Here is a 16,073-nt window from a genome sequence, read left to right as displayed (position 1 = left end):
TTCGTTATTATCTTCTGACATGTTGATGTGAGGTAGATGTGCTCTACGAGGTTAAGGCTTACTCTGGGTTCCTCCTGCTCCGCTCTTCACAGCTAGCCGTATTGCTATCTTTACACTGTACTGGCCGCGCTAGATGTGCTCCTATCTAGCTATCCAGCAAGTTAAACACACATTCAAAAATAATTCTTCCTGAAGCGGTTGCTGTTTTGAAGCTTTTACTTGAACAAATTTGTGAAACTGTAAACAAAGACAAAGTATGTTTTGTACATAAACTGAGTACTACACATTTGATATTACACAAGATATAAACATATTTACAACAGTAGAATAGACTAATTGTATAACTAACTAACATTTGAACTAACTTCTGTAACTATTAAATATTAACCTTTTATAAACATAGTATTATCAAAATATTACTCTGACAACATTGCTATTATGTTAAGAACCAAAGATACTCACAGATATTGCGCTTGGCCTAACATATGAAGTCAGATTACACTGGATTGTAAATGTAACCTCTCATAGCAAATTCTCCATTACTCAAGTCAGGTTCTTCCTGGCAAAACTGCTTCCTGGGGTCAACAGGAAGAAAGGTAGGAAGGTCAAATGACCTCACACAGGAAGAAAGGAACAGATGATCTTTCCAGCTTACAAACTGTTAACACAATAACCGCCACCAGAGGGTGCTATTGCATGTAAAAATGTCCAGAATGTCACATAATGTCCATCGGTCCAGAACACCCACCCTAGTCCTGTTGGATCTTAGGGTCACCCCCTATGCTGATGTCTGTATCTCTGGTAATTGCATAATACCCCATTCTTATAAAAACCCTGACTCACTGTGAGCAATGCCAAATAAGATCGACCAGTACACTTACACTGCTAAGTAATTTAATATGCATTTTTACTATAACATGGGGTTATAGAAACATAGAAACATAGAAGATAGGAGCAGGAGTAGGCCATTCGGCCCCTTGAGCCTGCTCCGCCATTCATTGAGATCATGGCTGATCATCCGAATTCAGTGCCCTGTCCCTGCCTTCTCTCCATATCCCTTGATCCCTTTAGCCTTAAGAAATATTTCTAACTCCTTCTTGAATATATTTAAAATGAATTGGCCTCGACTGCCTTCTCTGGTAGAGAATTCCACAGGTTCACCACTCTCTGGGTGAAGAAATTCCTCCTCATCTCTGTCCTAAATGGCTTACCCCTTATCCTTAGGCTGTGACCCCTGGTTCTGGACTCCCCGGCCATCGAGAACATCCTTCCAGCATCTAGTCTGTCTAGTCCTGTTAGAATTTTATAAGTTTCAATGAGATCCCCTCTCATTCTTCTAAACTCCAGCGAGTATAAGCCCAATCGACTCAATCTCTCCTCATACGTCATTCCTGCCATTCCAGGTAACAGCCTGGTGAATCTTCGCTGCACTCCCTCCATGGCAAGAACATCCTTCCTCAGATAAGGCGACCAAAACTGCACAGAATACTCAAGATGTGGTCTCACCAAGGCCCTGTACAACTGCAGGAAGACATCTTTGTTCCTGTACTCGAACCCTCTCGTTATGAAGGCCAACATACCATTTGCCTTCTTAACCGCCTGCTGCACTTGCATGCTTACCTTCAGTGACTGGTGCACAAGGACACCCAGGTCTCGTTGCACTTCCCCTTCTCCCAATCTATTGCCATTCAGATAATAATCTGCCTTCCTGTTTTTGACACCAAAGTGGACAACCTCGCATTTATCCATGTTATATTGCATCTGCCATGCTTCTGCCCAATCACCCAACCTGTTCAAGTCATACTGGAGTTTCTCTGCATCCTCCTTGCAGAACACACGCCCACCCAACTTTGTGTCGTCTGCAAACTTGGAGATGTTACATCTAGTTCCCTCGTCTAGATCATTAATATATATTGTGAATAGCTGGGGTCCTAGCACCGATCCCTGCGGTACCCCACTAGTCACTGACTGCCACTCGGAAAAAGACCCGTTTATTCCAACTCTTTGCTTTCTGTCTGCCAACCAGTTCTCTATCCAAGTCAATACCTTGCCCCCAATCCCATGTGCCTTAACTTTACACGCTAATCTCTTATGCGGGACCTTATTGAAAGCCTTCTGAACGTCCAATACACCACACCCACTGGTTCTCCCTTATCTATTCTACCAGTTACATCCTCAAAAAATTCCAGTAGATTAGTCAAGCACGATTTACCTTTTGTAAATCCATGTTGACTTTGTCCGATCCCATCACAGTTTTCCATGTGCTCTGCTATTACATCTTTTATAATGGACTCTATCATTTTCCCCACTACCGATGTCAGGCTTACCAGTCTATAATTCCCCGTTTTCTCTCTACCACCTTTTTTGAATAGTGGGGTAACATTAGCTACTCTCCAATCCATGGGTACTGTTCCAGAGTCTATAGAATTTTGGAAGATGACCAGCAATGCATCTACTATTTCTAGGGCCACTTCCTTAAGTACCCTAGGATGTAGATTATCAGGCCCTGGGGATTTATCGGCCTTCAATCCCATCAATTTCTTTCAATTCCTCCCTGTCCTTAGACCCTATGTTCCCCGACATCTCTGGGAGGTTATTTGTGTCCTCCTTTGTGAAGACAGAACCAAAATATGTATTTAATTGGTCTGCCATTTCTTTGTTCCCTATTATAAATTCCCCTGATTCTGACTGCAAGGGACCTATGCTTGAATTCACCAATCATTTTCTCTTCACATATCTATAAAAGCTTTTACAGTCAGGATAGGAACAAGAGTAGGCTATTTGGCCCATTAAATGGCCCTGATTTTAACTCCGGGTGGAATCCCCGCTCAGGCCTGAATTAAAATTACAGTCGGATCTCAATGAACTCTTCGCACTGCAACATGCATATGTAAAGAAGGACCCTTTTGACTCCGGGTGTGTTTCCTTGCTGCCTGCACAGGAGAGCAGGTTAAAATTGCAGATGTTGTGATCATGGCGGCTTTCTGACAGATAAGAGCCAGGGCTATTTTAACTGCCCACCTGCCAGTTTTCTGCTGAGCGAGTAGGGTTAAAATCACCCCTTGAGTCTGGCATGACTTTTTTTATGTCAAATCTAATTAATCCCAATATCCCTGCCCTTTTTTCATATCCCTTAGCATCATTTAATTTCAGTACTTCCATTTTTCTAGGGTATCAATTCGCTTTTTCTCTAGACAAAAGACCTAATGATTAACTGACATCATTTTTTGGATCTTATAGAACTACTGTAATTTGTATTTTACTCTGCCAAGGTTCCTCTACTAACACCGATAAAGCAAACATACCTGAACTATTTTAATGCTTGGCCTTGACTGCAGGTCTTGTTTCTTCCATCTATCATTACTTTAATTACAGAAAAAAACAATAAATCCCTAACAGCTGTTACAAAACAAGAAAAAGAAGCAACTTGCTAAAGTTGTTAGTTCTACAGATTTTGTCAAGGTGTTGTTATTCTTCGTAAGATGTAATAATATATAAATTGAGGCCATCTCATTGGCTGCTTTCCCCTCCTCCTCCTCCTCCTCCTCCTCTGTTTCTACTGGCCCTCGATCTTCCTTAGCCATCTTCTACACTAACCCCAACTCCAAAACACTCATCTCCTCCATGAGACCATCAAATGTTTATGTAGTAAACAAAGGGTAAAACAAAATGGTGGTTAAATTATTTAATCCTGTAGAATTGCTACTTTGTATAAGATCAGGATCTACATGGATTACTACAACATAATTCAAGTGTTGTTTTCGTATCTTCACATTCTTCCCTTGGAGAATAGTGTAAAGTAACAAAAGGATTTGTAGGCTGATTACAGTCCGCGCTGTGAACACTTCTTCCCTGGCTGCTTAGGGGTCGCAAAATCCCCTCAGCCCCCGACGATCGGGAAATATTAATCCACATCGTGGACGAAGACCTGTGTGATTTAAATTGTCTCTGGGTTGGACAATGTTTTACAACATACCCAGAACCGCAAAAGGCTGCATTAAAAAGCTCATAAGCTGGGCAGCACTTGGACACTGGAATGAAAGAACTTTGTGAAAACCGCACACTTTAAGATTGTACATTTTATTAAAAGATGTACTCTTGCGTTTTGGACTGTTAAAAATGGCTGAACAGACCTCATGGAAACAGAATTTAAAAGGACAGACAGGCTTTTAGCATATGAAACAGACAGGTTGTTAGCATATGAAAAAGCTCAGCACTGCCCTGTAGTGGGTTTGAATGGAGCCCGAGCTGTCAGTCACCCTGTGGTATTGGGCGGGTCCGGTAACCTACAAGCTGTTTGTTTACACTGGGGAGTAGCCTGTTTGAATCAGCCAATCATCGGACAGCAAGCACACTGGGTTGTTCACTGAGATTGATTCTAAGATCAAGTGCTTGAAACTGCCAGCATGAACAAAGGGACTTTGTTTACTAAGCACTCAAGACTGTCAATCAATTGCGGTTCCAGATGACCACAGGACAATGCTTTGTTTACAAAGCAATTGAATGCTATTAGCATTTGTGTGTATATCAAGTGGCCCAGAAACATCAGATCTGGGCGGGCCCCAAAAAAGGGGTATAAAAGATAGCTTCCCAGAAGCATCTCGCTCTTTTTTACTCTTTGGACTGCAGGTGAGCAAGGCTTCTGACCCACTAGCAAGACAATCTAGTGAGAAGTAAAGGGGTGGTGATTTAAGGGAAATGTTGCTGAGATTGTAAGATTAACATTGTAGCCATTTATCCCTAATTTTTGCCGTCTGCCTTCCCCTGTTAAGCAATTTTACCGTGATTATTTTGATCGTGTGGTGTAGTTTCTTTAGTTTTAATAAAATTTGACTTTCTTGCATCCAGACCATTTGTCCATTTTAATATATCATTAATTATAAGTTCCTCCAGTCAGAACTGGAAGGAAGGTTTAGCGATTCAAAACCGCTGATTGGAATTGGTCACAGTGCAGTGGCAAAAGGCTGCCTGACCAGGTAAATTACCGTAAACCAGGTAAAGGATGCCCCCCTACAAATTGGCGACCACGAAGGGACTGGAGGCAGTTTTTGATATAAGTGGTCTGGATCTGGAGAAAGCATCAGCTCTTGCTTTTCTTGCTTTCAGTCTGTGGGTAGCCCTGCAGAAGTTAGCGGCAGTGTGTAAGCTGACCTATTATGGTATAGGTGGCTGGGTTAAGAAGGGTGAGATGAGGGTGCGGGAGGAGGTTACAGAGGCCAAGAATTGGGAGTCAGAGTTTGAAAAATGCCAGGCGGAGGTAGAACGCCTCATAAGAGAGGTGAATGAGGCCAGAGATAGTGGGATGAGGGTGCGGGAAGAAAATGCACGCCTTACACTAGAGGTCACGAAATGCCAGGCAGAGATAGAGCGCCTTGTGCAGGAAGTCACAGAGGCTAGGGACAGTGAGATGAGGCTACAGGAGGAAAACGCACACCTCACCCGAGAAGCTAGCGAGGGCAAAAGCCACACGAGGCACAAGATAGAGTTCCTAAAGTGCCAAATTACAGAAGCAAAGAGTAATGAGATGAGACTGCGGGAAGAGAATGCCCGCCTCACCTCAGAAGTAACAGAGCAGGAGGAAATGGTTAGGGAGGTAAAGGCAGCTTATAAGCTGGCCTGCGACCAAAGGTTTAGTGGAGCAGATCATACCCCATGTAACAGAAAGATAGAGGGGGAGAAATTGGCTATAGCCCCGTTTGGGGCGCTAGATCTGGCGAAGCGCAAAGCCTAGCGCCAGTTGCGATTTAGCGCCACCTGGCGCTATATTGGGTCATTGCGCCCCCGAGCGTGATTGCGGCACTAAATCAGGCAGTGCACGAGGCTCTTAAGGTGCTATCCTGGGGGCGCAACCCAATTTAGCGGGGCACAGCGCAGGTGCTTTCAATAATCACTGACCCCGAGACACACTGGCGCCAGCCAGCTCTTAAAGGGGCGGGTCGATTAGGATCACCAGACCCAGCACTTCCTGGCGCGCCTTAAATTCGGCGCTAACTTACCTGAGGTGCTCCATCCTGTCAAAACATGGAGAGGGCGAGACAGAGGGCAGAGCGCTTCACCGAGGAGGCCCTTGAAGCTTTGGTAGGCGCTGTGGACCGCAGGCGTGATATTCTCTACCCTGAGGATGGGAGGAGGGCTCAACATGCAGATTACCGGCGAGCATGGAGGGATGTGGCCACCAGAGTGACCTGCAGAAGCGTGGTGGCCAGGAGCGCCGTACAGTGCCGGAAAAAGTTCAACGACCTCACTCGGGTCGTCAGGGTGAGTGCCTTTTCCACGATCATCCTCATCCCTCCATCTGCACCTGACTTAATGGCTGGAGGGTGCCCGAACCCTTAAAGTCCATCTGTCTGCCTGCACCCATGGCCCTTCCAGGAAACACACACGCACATTCAGCTCAATGCATAATGAAAGGGCTAATCTACCATGGGGGGCATGTAATGTCAGCTCATTGCACAATGTAAGTGCTAATCTACCATGGGGGGCATGTAATGTCAGCTCCTTGCACAATGTAAGTGCTAATCTACCATGGGGGGCATGTACTGTCAGCTCATTGCATAATGCTTCAACACTTCCCGTTCTTTCTCCTGCAGGTGAAGCTGGCGAGGAACCGCCGAGAGCAGCTGGCCACCGGTGGAGGCCCGCCTCACCTGCAGAACCTAAGCGAGTTGGAGCTGAGAGTGCAGAGGATAGTGGGACACCGGCTGACTGGACCAGTCGCCTCTGGAGCGGCCGACCCCAGAGTGGACAGCGATGGTAAGGCTCTCACCTTTTTGATCCCTCTCCTACCAATTGTTCCCCCCACCAGCATGATTCTCCACTGCCGAGCCACTACAGTACATTGCAGCACTTATGCCTCCCTCGCTGCCACCCTATCCTCACGCTAAAGCCACTCCTGTACCTCCCTGCTTTCAGATGGTAAATCGCCAGGTGAGGCTGCGGGCCCTCAAGCTGCCACTCTGAGTGACTCTGGAGGCGACGACCAGGAGGATGCCGGACCATCCCAACCAACCTCAGGCGAGCGAACCCAACGCCAGACTGGGAGCACTACTTCCCTGGAGGGGGGTGGGGGGACCAGCTCTGAGGAGGAGGCAGTTCCAGGCACCAGTGGGCTGCAGCAACGCAGGGGGGTGAGGGAAGCTCGGGTGCCGTCTCCCCGGAGGGCGAGTCAGGCCACCAGTGCTGCTGCACAGAGCGCAGAGGAGGTGCGTGCCCTCAGAGAAATGAGCGCCCAGGCTGGCGGGAGGAACACTGAGCTCATGGCTGCAGTGGGAAGGTTGTCTGAAACCATCGGGACACTGGCGCGGAGTGTCCAAGACATCGGCGCAGCACAGGCCCGGAGTGCGGTGGACTTCGGGTCAGCATTAGAAAGGGCTGTCCAGGGCTTCACCGAAGCACTGGCACCTGCAACGCAAGCGCTGAGTGCTGCTACGCAATCACTCGCTGGTGTCCTGCATTCGCAGAGTGAGGCCAGGCGACCAGTGACTGCTGCCACCCTTGATGGCTCAGACAGGATTACCCGGGGCCCTCAGAGCACCACAGCAGGCCAGCAATCTGTGCTCCAGCAGATTGCTCCGGATGCTGAAGCGCTGCCCCGTGGGAGTGCCAGTGTGTTGCTGGAGCAGGGAGGTACTGTCCTCTCTCAAGATGACAGCATTCCTGCTGCCACCACTGGCACTTCCCCACTGCAGCTGCCACCACCTGCAGGACAGACTGCTTCCACCCATGCACAGGTGGAGCAGTCAGCAGCTGGGCCCTCTAGGCACAGAGGTCATCCAGGCCGCACCTCAGGGGCATCTGCGCTCAGGGACAGTCAGCAGGCCTCCCCCAGCCTTGCTGCAGCCACTGGGGTCACATTAAGGAGGAGCTGCAGGGAGGGAAGGGGCCAGAGCCGCAAGAGACCGAGATCCCCATCCGGAGGCAAAGAGTAAAGGGGGGGGATGAAGCCTCTGTTGAGGTCGAATCAAGGCCATAGAGGATGCCATGAGAGAACCTCATGTTTTGGACAGTCTCACGGGAGGGAGAGTCAATTATGTGTCTGTGTTATTTAAGCTTTCTGTTGTTATTCCTTTTTCATGTTGAAATGAAGCAATTTCTTTGTATTAAAACACTTTATTCATTTGCAAAGGCCAAGTCTTGTTTTTACATGATTTTTGCCCCTCACTGGCTTGGGGGTATGAGGGCGGCTCCAATCCTGCTCCTGGAATGGCCACAAGCATTCTGTCAGAGGGGCCTAGAAGTGACTTCTGATGAGCCTCTGACGCACAGCCCTTCCAGAAAGTCACTCCCTCCCATCTTGGCCCTCCTCCTCCTCCTCCTGCTCCTCCTCCTCCTCCTCTGCTGGTGCGTCAATGTCTGCTGGCATTGGCTGGGAACGTAGGATGGCGAGGTTATGGAGCATGCAGCAAACAACAACGAAGTGCGAGACTCGCTCGGGTGAATACTGCAGAGCTCCCCCGGAATGGTCGAGACAGCGGAACCACTGCTTTAGGACGCCAATTGTGTGTTCGACAATGTTCCTCGTCGCCAGATGGCTCGCATTGAAGTTTTACTCAGCAGGGATTCTGGCAATCCAGAGTGGGGTCATCAGCCATGGGTACAGAGGATAGCCCTTGTCCCCAAGAAGCCAGCCTTCTGGGTGAGCCGGGGCCTCGAAAAGGTCAGCAACAGAAGTCTGGCGCAGGATGAAGGCGTCGTGGCTGCTGCCTGGAAACTGCGCATTGACTGTGAGGATCAGCTGCTGGTGGTCACAGACCAGCTGTACATTCAAGGAATGGAACCCCTTGCGGTTGCGGAACTCCTTCAGATTGAAAGCAGGTGCCCGCAAAGCCACGTGCGTGCAGTCAATGGCACCCTGCACCATGGGGAAGTCCGCTATTGCTGCGAAGCCCTCTGCGCGTTCCCTCTGCTTGTCCGGGGTCATTGGGAAGGAGATGTACTGCCACCTCCTTCGAAACAGGGCATCAGTCACTTGACGGATGCAGCAATGTACCGCGAACTGTGAGATGCTGGCTATGTCCCCAGATGCAGACTGGAAAGAGCCGGTCGCGTAGAAGTTCAGGGCAACAGTCATCTTCACAGCCACCGACAGAGATGTCCTGCACCTTATCTGAGGCTGCAGATCTGTCTGAAGCAGATGGCACAGCTCACTCATGACCTCCTTTCCAAAGCGCAGCCTTCTGAGACACTTCTCCTCCGACATGTTCATGTAGGAAAACTGCTGTCGGAAAACCCTGGCAGCGTAAGGTCTGTTGGCCCTCCTCCGTCTGGCCATGGCCGGCCCCCTCTCCCTGCGTCTCAGTACCCTTTCTAGATGATGCTGCAGCAGGACGTTCCCCTCCAATGCAGCCCCCATAATAAGCGTGCACAGGAAGTGTCCCCTTTGTAAAAGCTCACCAGCAGCAAGGCAATGGTCAGAAGGCTGAAGTTCCTCTGCTTGCGTGGGCTCAGTGGTCAAAAGGCTCTCTGTGTGCAGCTCAGCAACTCTTTGTAACTCAGGAAGAAGTTGTGCTCCAGAAATGGCTGCCGTTTTTAAACCACACCTGTCCCCTTTAAATAACGCCCCCCCAGACCGAGAGCGATTGGGTAAGGTTCCCTGTAAGCTGTCACTAATAGCGCCAGGCGCTACGGAGGGGGGCGCCACTGAATTATCGATCCGGGGTGCACAAAAGGCGTTGCACACTGAAATGACGTCATAATCTGCTTGCGCCCATGGGTGGGCGCTACGAGTTTGCGCTGGCGCTAAATGCATGGGCAATATGGGGCGAGGCGTTAGGCACCCTGCGCCCGCCCGGAAATTGGCTAGCGCCCCACTTCTCGGCCTCTTTAGGCATTAATCGGTGGCGCCACCAACCGAATTTCTCCCCCAGAGAGTTTGGGTGTGGAGTTATTATGGACTAAAGGGATGGTATGTCTCATAAGTCCAAAGGGAAGTCTGTCAGACAGTACCAGCAGCCCAAATCAAACCGCCCCACAGGCAGCACCCAGAACAGAGCTGGCTAGGGAATTAGAGATCCCAAGACCGCAGCCCACAGCTCTGAGTTTTGAGGAGCTCTGGCAGCAAGAAGGGGTGGACAATGGGGTGGTAGGAGAACGCCAGCAGGTCCCGCTAGGCAGGCGGAGACCAGGACCAGTGTAACCCCTCCGACAACGGAGGTACGGTCCGCCCGTGAACGAAATGACCCAGGGGCTGTTCAGCATACCTATCTGGTACCCTATGGTAGCCAACAACTCAGAGGCCTGGTGAAACATATTCCCCTGCTCTCCGAAAAGGGAGACCCCTCAATGCACTTACAAGAGATAGAACAGGCAGCCTGTGTTAACGGCTGTGATGATGAAGAGAAAGCCAAAATGTTGCTTTTCTCTGTAGATAGTAAGCTCTATCAGACCCTTTCGGATGAGGCTAAGAGAGGGCAGAAGGGTTTTGAGGGCCTAAAGGAGGAAATACTGGAAGCCATGGGTGCGAACAATGGCAGTCCGTTCGATCGCATAGGGAAAACACTGCAAAAGAAAGGGGAGACCCCACAGGCATTTGCAGACAGGCTGTGGCCAGTCTACAACAGCGCGTGTACAGGGGGACAAGATAGGGCACACCTGAACCAGCGGCAGCGGACCCAATGGCTTCGTTGCCTGGTGTCCAATTGCCTGCCCCAGATAAAAGCAAAGGCTGATACTTGGTTTGATCACCGAGACCCCCTAGCAACCGAAGAGACTGTAATCCGGCAGCTCACGGTAGCATATAGGAACAGTAGGAATAGTGGGACTCCCCAGCAAAAGGGTAAGGTCCACAAGGTTAAACCTGGGGCTCAATACAAGAAAGTGTGGCGCCAGGAGGGGAGCCGTCCCTCCCAGAACAAGATCACTTGTTACAGGTGCGGGGAGGAAGGCCACTGGCGCAGGGATTGTAAAAAGCCTGGGAGAAACGATAAAGCCAGGACCCCCGCAGCCCCAACTCAGAAGGCAGAGACAGAAACTCCTCCCGATACAGTCGAGTCCGTCATGGAGTCGATAAAATCTTTCCTCAGGGCCAATCAGGGAAAGGTAGCAGCCATCAGTGGTGCTGCAGCCCCCTCGCCCACCGTTGCCTCCCCACAATGACTGGAGCCCACGCAGTGTAATCTCCGGTATGATGAATGGAAGAGACCGCTCGTACAGATGGAGGTAGAGAAGGTTACAGGGACTTATCTATTGGATATGGGGGCATCATGCACCGTGATCCATACGGATAATCCCACCACCTCACCTCTGTCTAACAGGGTTCCATACATACTATCGGGATTCACTGGTCAGGAGCAGGCGGGGGTAATTTATGGGCAGGCAGCAGACAGCATGGGGAAGCAGCATCAGAATAACCGGCTGCTGCTCAAGCCTAGCAAGAGCCACCAGTAGGAGATAGGAGACCTAGTGATGGTAAGAAACTATGCCCGGGTGGGAAGTTTAGAGCCACTCTACATGGGACCCTATAGTATAGTTGATAGGGCCAGCCCCATGGTCTATGCAGTAAAACTACCCCAGTGCACAAAGTGGTTCCACGCCAACCAATGTAAATTGTATAAATCTGACCATACAAGTTCAAGTTCACAGGCTGTAAAGACAGGCGCTGTGGCTTGTTTCAAGGGAAAAGTTGTCCGGCCCACCAATTGGGACACTTCCCCGCCCCAGTGGGACCTAAGTTTTGGCCAAAGTTTAAATTTGAACCAGCTATTTAGTTCAGAAACAGAGAAACCGCAGCCTGAGAGTAGAAATCTGCAGGCTCCTGCGAGTCCATTCACAGAAAATTGCTTGGGGGGGCCCAGGGAGGAGCCGCCCTGTGAAGAGACCGCCCGTGCATGCGTAGTCACTGGTCTGGAGACAGGAGTTCCCCAGTCTTTTGAACGGCCTGTTCACGCAGGCGCAGTTCCCCAGCCCGTGACCACAGCAGCTCCTCTTCAGTTTCCCTGCGCAGGCACAGTCGCGCACCTGAGGGGAGAGGTTTCCCAACACTGGGTTCACGCAGGCGCAGTTCCCCAGCCCATGACCACAGCGGCTCCTCTTCAGTTTTCCCACGCAGGCACAGTCGCCTGTTTGAATACAGAGGTTTCACAGCCTCTGCCGTGGGACTCCGGGGAGGAGGTTTGCGCAGGCGCAGTCATCTGTTTGAATACAGAGGTTTCACAGCCTCTGCCATGGGACACCGGGGAGGAGGTTCGCGCAGGTGCAGTCGCCTGTTTAAAGGGACAAGCTTCCCAGCCCGCTTCTAGAGTGGTTCCCACTATGGTGTGGGACTCTGGGGAGGAAGGGATAGCAATTCCTCTTGCAGGGGACATATGGAAGGAGCCGGTATCAGGTTTTGGACCTGGAGAGGAAGATTTTCAGCCACCAGCAGTGGGTGGTGAGGGGATACCTGCCCCCAGTACAGGAGTGAGTAGGGAAAAGGAGACAAACCCAGATTACTGGCAGGCTGCCAGGTATATTAAACAGTGCGGGCTGTTTGCATCAGGGGGAGAAGGTTCCCAGCCAGCTAGGGCTGTGACCCAGGCTCAGGGTCCGTCAGCCAAAGTTTCCCCCACAGAGACGCCCCTCAGAAGGTCTCAGCGGGTCCGCAAGCCCAAGATAAGATGGTCACCAGAGTACCCGCCACAAAGAGCAATCTCCCGAGCCCAGGAGGATATAGATCACAGAGGTCCCCAACTAGCAGCCATAAGCCGCCAGGGACTAGAAGCAGGAGGCAGTCCAGCTTTGCTGCAGGCAGCAGTAATCTGCAACAATGACACCAGAGATTAGCCTGGCTGTCCGGAGACAGGCGGCATTTGTATTATAGCTTTGTGTTAAGTTCCCAATGTTTATAGCTTGCTTTTAAGGTGTTTAAATTTTAAGTTTAGAATGTAACTAGTAGGTTTGAGTTTAAGTTTAAAGTTTAAGTTTATAAGTGTGCCAAATGCTTGTATTTTGGTCCGAGGTCGAGGGACCCGACCATGTCTCCACCTAAGGCAGCAGGTCAGTGAGAGACCTGGCTGCATGTCCTTTCAAGTTCTTTTGCAGGAGAGTGGACAAAGGAGCAGCCCTGTTCGCCCAGCCTGAGCTGGGCATCGAATGAAGATATGGTTATACAGAATGTTGGGGATCACCTCGCCACTGGGCAAATCCAGGAGGAGATCCCGCAGCGACCTTCGGGAGAAACCGGACAGGGTCCGGAGGAACCTGCCTACTCATCCCACGTGGAAGAGATGGCCCCAGCTGGGACCCAGCACTATCCTGACCGAATTTCACTTGCGGGAGACCTCGCTATTGAGGAGTCATGGTGGGGAAGCGCGGGTGCCTTGTCAGATAGGGACGCGTTCCCTGGGAGTGGGTGGTGATGGCCCAGGAAAGATTGTAAAGGGGTGGGGGAGACCCAAGAGTCACGTAGGTGCGTTCGGGGAAGGGAGGAACTCACCCGGGGCCCACGGGCAAAGTTAGAGTGTAAGTGTGGCTGGGAAGGATGAGTGGGTGGCCGGATCTGGGATCCAAGTTTGAGTGTGGGGCCAGTGAGAGCTGCCACACAGGCACACATCATTTTCTGCAGCCAGTTGAGGGAAGACGGGAGGGGGAGGAACTGGGAGTCGTGATCCCATACTCCCCAGTCTCGGTCTGTGAAATATGAGGGGTACCCCGCCTCCACAAAGGGACAAGGGAACGGCTCGGGGCTGGCGGATCAGACTGTTCTGCAAAATCCATTCTGTATGTTTTAAAGGTTCAAGACCATTAAAAGGGGGGGTGGAAGAAACATTTACTGCCCGGGTGGGAGGAGCAATACCCACTCGAATTTTGTGACCCATCATTGGCACGTGATGGTCGGGGTTTATTTCAGCATTTTGTTTCAAATGTTTAATGAAGATTTTTGTATTTTGTTTTACAGTTCCAAGTGGTGCAGAGGTGTAGGACCCTCTCTGTGCTTGGGATCATTTTGATTACATTGTATAACCAAGATTGCAACATTTTGTAATGGGCCAGAAATTAGGATCGGGTGCTTGCTGCGCGTGCAAGCCCCTGATCTGCACTCACCCAGTGCGCCGACATCTGAAGCCCGGGCCTGCTGGCATTTCCTGTCACTGGCCCGGTTCAGATGTCGGCGCGATGTGCTTGCCTGATCCAGCGGCGTAGTTAGTGCGATGTGCCGGCTGGGATCAGGTGAGCACTGTGCAGCCAATCAGGGGAGGGGAAACTCATTCATGAGCTTGAGAGTAAGAACTGTCAAACTCATGAAAAGTACGGGCGCCCAAAAGATTAGTTTAACTTTAATTAAAATTTAAAAAAATCCCAATAATTAAATAAACTATAAATAACTTTTAAAAACAATTTAAAACAATTAATAACATTTTTGAAAAAATAATATTTTACGAAATCGGATCTAAAAATAAACTTACCTTACTGTAAAGCCCTTATAAACAGAGTTTAACGGGCTCACAACCCATACGATGAAGGGGGCATCACCCACACCCACTGGATGTGGGTATCCCACTGGATGTGGGTATCCCACTGGATGCGGGTATCCCACTGGATGCCAACCCAGAATCCAGAGCCGGATCCCGGTTTCTACTTGCCGAGACTGTCGAGTGGGTTTCAAACCCTGCGCCTTCTGGCCCAGAGGCAGGAATGCTACCACTAAGCCAAAGGCTGCTCAGTCTCTTTGTTTGTCCACAACCAGTGACAAACCATTTACCTGTGTGTGGTCAGCAAATTTTGAAATTGTGTTCCCTATACCCAAGCCCAAATCATCCATATGCACGAAGTGGACCCAGTGCTGACCCCGTGGATACATCACTTCCAACCCTTCTCTAGTCTGAGTAACACCAATTTACCCTAACTCTTTGTTTCCTATCCATCAAACAAATTTTCTTTTATACCATACGCCTGAAGTTTTCTAATGAGCTTTTGTGAGACACTTTATCAAACGCCTTCTGAAAATCCATATAGACTTCATCTACTGCCTTTTTCTGTCAATTGGTCACATCTGCCAAACGCTATTAAATTTGTCAAGCACAACTTGCCTTTTGCAAATTCATGTTGGCTATCCTTGATCAACCCAAATACTTACTAATTTGATCGAATTATGGATTCTAAAAATTTGCCCCCAACTGGTGTCAGACTAACTGGTCTATAGTTACTCAGTTTATCCCTCTGCCATTTCTTGAACCAAGGTGCTACATTGACTATTCTCCAGTCCCATGGCTCAACTTGCATATTTAAGGAGGATTGAAAAGTTATGGCCAGAGCTACTGCTATCTCCTCTCTGACTTCTGTAAATACTGTATGGTACATGCCATAATACATATATATATAATATACATATATATATACACAAATCTCTCACCCTCTGTTCACCTAATAGGAGATCTGTAAGGATTCCCTGTTGTATTCCAATTCATCCTTAGATTATAATTCTAGAAACACTGAGGTTTCTGAATTCCTACATAATGTTGAAATCCAAAGGCTATCTCATTCACAGGGAGCAATATAAACAACAATAGCCGCTGTGTCAATTTGTAAATCTCCTGGAGCAGATGGTCTGCCCAATAAATTTTATTCTGGACTCCCCTTCAGCTGTTTGATTTGGCCGTAGACTGTAATATATTACATGCTGCCCAATATTGCCGGGTGCAGGAATACATACTCCAATGTGTGTATTTTTGGCTGCACATGAATATAAATTCCAGTTTGATGTAATAGTGCACCAATCATCTTGTGAGTAAGATGCGCTCTGCTTACTCAGTTGATATGCTTGACAAATACATTACAGAGACCTGTAAAAGTCTGTGTATTATATTTGTCCCTTATGGTTTGAAGGCACTCCAGAAATTTGACAATATGTGCAAGTTGTACTTTAATAAATGACTTGAAAAATACTTACAAGTGACATCTAACTACAATGTAGTCATTTAAAAATCCAAGGTGTCAGCTGTGGCTCAGTGGGTAGCACTCTTGCCTCTGTGTTAGAAGGCTGTGGGTTCAAGTTCCGCTCTAGAGACTTCAGCACATAATCCAGGCTGACACACCAGTGCAGTACTGAGGGAACGCACTGTCGGAGGTGCCGTCTTTTGGATGAGATGTTAAACTGT

General features: G+C 49.2%; 1 pseudogene; it reads right to left on the bottom strand.

Moving 5' to 3' along the window:
* LOC147113655 (uncharacterized) overlaps positions 1-6,010 on the bottom strand; it is a 106,590-nt pseudogene extending 100,580 nt beyond the window's left edge.
* Between the last annotated feature and the right edge of the window lie 10,063 nt (positions 6,011-16,073).

This window comes from Somniosus microcephalus, chromosome 8, assembly GCF_052327205.1.
Source record: "Somniosus microcephalus isolate GS21.2 chromosome 8, FLI_Smic_1.0, whole genome shotgun sequence".
Lineage (NCBI taxonomy): Eukaryota > Metazoa > Chordata > Chondrichthyes > Squaliformes > Somniosidae > Somniosus > Somniosus microcephalus.
This window is presented reverse-complemented; position numbering and strand designations above follow the sequence as displayed.